This window comes from Heterocephalus glaber, unplaced genomic scaffold (genome assembly GCF_053883595.1).
Source record: "Heterocephalus glaber isolate CG9 unplaced genomic scaffold, H.glaber_assembly_v1.0 deba00001547, whole genome shotgun sequence".
In the NCBI taxonomy this organism is placed as follows: Eukaryota; Metazoa; Chordata; class Mammalia; order Rodentia; family Bathyergidae; genus Heterocephalus; species Heterocephalus glaber.
The window spans coordinates 2744991-2748191 of NW_028258340.1; the positions used below are offsets into that span (position 1 = coordinate 2744991).

Here is a 3201-nt window from a genome sequence, read left to right on the forward strand (position 1 = left end):
GGGTTGAAGGGAGGGCAGGGGAATGGGGATAAAACAAGAACCAAGATATATCATGTAAAGGTCCAAATTCCCAATGATGAATGTCATCATATTGTACATTTAAAACGTACCAATAAACTTAAGGAAGGAAAAAAAAACCTATTTGGTCTAATCGGGTTTGCAAAACGAGACAAAATACCAGTTTCCTTGTAGTTACTTTTCGAAACCCACTCTCTATACTCTCACATTCAGAAAAGTATTTGTGTAGACTGATGAGGCACAAAAATCAATTCTTTCTTCTTAAAAAGAAGACTAGAGCTCGATTTGGTGGCACATACCTGTAATTCCAGCACTTGGGAGGCTGAGGCAGGAGGATCACTATGAGTTTGAGGCCAGCCTGGGCTACATCATGACACAGTGAGGTCAAGGCCAACCTGAAGTACATAGCAAGATCCTGTCTCAAAAAACAGAAACAAACAGACAAACAAAGGAAAGAAAGAAAATGTAACAAATTTAAAACACTAAAGCCTGTTAACAAAACATACAAAAGAAGAATTTTAAGTATTATTTCAGAATAGGTTAAATGTGAATACAGCTAAATGACAGAAAACACCTTTACTGATCCTTCCTCCCTACTTTATATAAGAAATGAAATTATGAAGGTATGGAGTGTAAAATGATACAAAATGCAAAGACAGAAACAAAGATGTTTGCAAATTCTGTATTTCTAGCTATTGAGACTTTCTTGGGAGCTGAGTTTACCACTAACGACGGAACCACAGCCAGCTAGTAAACAGCCAGAATGTTACTGTAATTGAGTACATGACCATCTCTCTTTTGGCACGTTCTTTGTTCTCCCCTTCTACAAGTTGCAGGTGTCTATTTAGTTTGATTATTTGTCTTCTTAACAAAGCTGCATCTTCAGCAGTCATGTCCTGTGAGGTTCCTTCAATTGCTGTATTTGTATTTGAAACGCCATGCCTGCTGTTGTCATTACGGATATTAGTGGAGGCAGGAGACCTGCCACCCAACGCAGGTCTATGATTTTCTTCTGTCATATCTAAGATGTAGTGTAAGCCCTCTGAGTAGAACACTAAATAGTTTATAAAATGTCTCAACAGAGAAATGATTAGCTGTCTTCAGGTAACAGCTCTTGAAGACAACAGACCTGGTGGCGATGGTGTCACAGTGGAATGATTTCTAACTGTCCATTTTGATGATCAGCATTGTCACTCATGGAGAGATTTTTTTTTAGTTTGCCAACTGTATGGGTTTCTTCATTTTGAGGAACTAGAGGTCTTTGTAAATCCAGAAATCTGGCGATCTTTCACTTAACATGAGGACATGAAGCTGTGGTTGTAGTCCCAGAGGTTTACAGGTAGTTGACTGAAGGTTGGGATCTGCTGGTCTTGGTGACAGAACGCCCTCATTGTCTCCTGCCATAACAATCCTTTCTACATCATCACAGTAGCATTTTGAACTCCTTGGAGTTCTGTTTCAGGTCACCATTTGATGATGTTACCTTTAATTTTTTCTGAGAGTCTCCCTCGCTGACTAATAACTTTGGTGTTTTCCATTTCTTACTGAATTTAATGAATTTGTGCCATCTCAGCAGCAGTGAGAGAATGAAATGCTGCCCCACTCACCAAATGTAGACCAACTACTGTTTGCTGATTAGTACTATGTGCTCCTGTGCTTTATATTAAATACCACAATGGTTCATGGCCCTTTATATAAAAGCTATTTGTATTTGTTATTGTCTTTCCATTTCTCTGTCTCTGAAAAGACCTTCTTTGTTCTAAGTGACTTAAAACTCTATCTTGATGTGGATCGATTCAAGGTGATCATGAAATATTAGGTGACTATTTTCTTAAATCTGACACAAGGTCTTATTTGGTTACTTTTTGGATAAGTCTTTTCAAACTGGAGATCCTAGTTTTTCAATTTGATGAAAGGTTCTGGAATTATTTTGTTGACAATGTTTACCCTTACTTTGTGTTTGGAGAACACAGGAATGGGTGACAGTAACAGCCCTTGCTCTTTCCCATAAGTCTTTTTTTTTTGGTACTGGGGATCAAACTCAGGACCTCACACTTTCCAGGCAGGCTATGCCACTGAACTACATCCCTGGCTCTCCCATAAGTCTTAGTGACCTATTTGCCTTTTAAACTATATTCCCCTACAACTTTAAGAAAAACAACTAAAAAAGGAACAGTTTGTGAAACTCAGGAATTCCTAAGAATATCTTAGCAAATGATGTAAGATACTTCAATTTTGTTCTACAAAATTAGCACAACTTTTTGAGATTTGGGTTTGATGAGTTGATTCTTTTTTCTCCTATTTTAAATCCCTAATACTTTTATCCATTTATGAGCTACTCTGTTAACTTTTTTAAATTTTTTGTTTTATTTCCAACAGTTCTCCAACATTTTATGGATTCTGAATATTCTTTTTTCATATCATCTGTTCTTGCTTCATGGATAGCTCTCTGAAGATGTTCTTTAGTTTTTTCTTCTCTCAGCAAAGTTTATTTGATAACCCTTGATTGTCAGAATACAAATATATCTTTATTCACATGAGTAGAGGTTTTAACTATGGGAGACACTGTAATGTTGTGGCAAAGTGGAACAGCTCAGTGCCATAGCCAAGTGCCACAGCTCTGAGGCTCAGCTGAGTGCTACAGCTTAGTGTTACAGCTCTGGGTCACGGCTATTGCAATTTGAAGACTCGAGAATCTGATGGTCACTCGAAGAGGTGGAGAAAAACCTTTATTATGCCAGCAGGCTCAGAGGAACTTGTACTCTGAAGTCTGAGTGCCCCACCAGAAATGAGAGCCTCCTTATACCCTCTTCTACAGGGTATGCGAGCATGCTTACTGAAGCAGAGGGGCGGAGTTACAGAACATTCCTGAAAGGCATAGTGAGTGAGTATGCTCACAGAAGCAAGGGAGCAGATTTACAGAACATTACTGAAAGGGGTGCAGCTAACAACATTTCTGAGAGGGTCAGAGCTAACAGAACATTCCTGAGAGGTCCCTAAGTTCAAACAGTTACAAAACATTTTGATATATTGGGCAGAAGGCTGCCCAGCAGCACAAACTGTTACACTTCTGGAACAAAACAAAACAAAAAAACATGGAGGCAAGGCAAGGACCTGTCTCATTGTATGGTATTGCTCTATCAATATGATCTGCCTGATCCATTTTTTTACAAAGTCATCAAT

At 38.5% G+C, this 3201-nt stretch overlaps 1 pseudogene; it reads right to left on the reverse strand.

Moving 5' to 3' along the window:
* Nucleotides 1-694: 694 nt before the first annotated feature.
* LOC101725051 (mitochondrial fission factor-like) lies at nt 695-1586 on the reverse strand (annotated as a pseudogene).
* Nucleotides 1587-3201: the final 1615 nt, after the last annotated feature.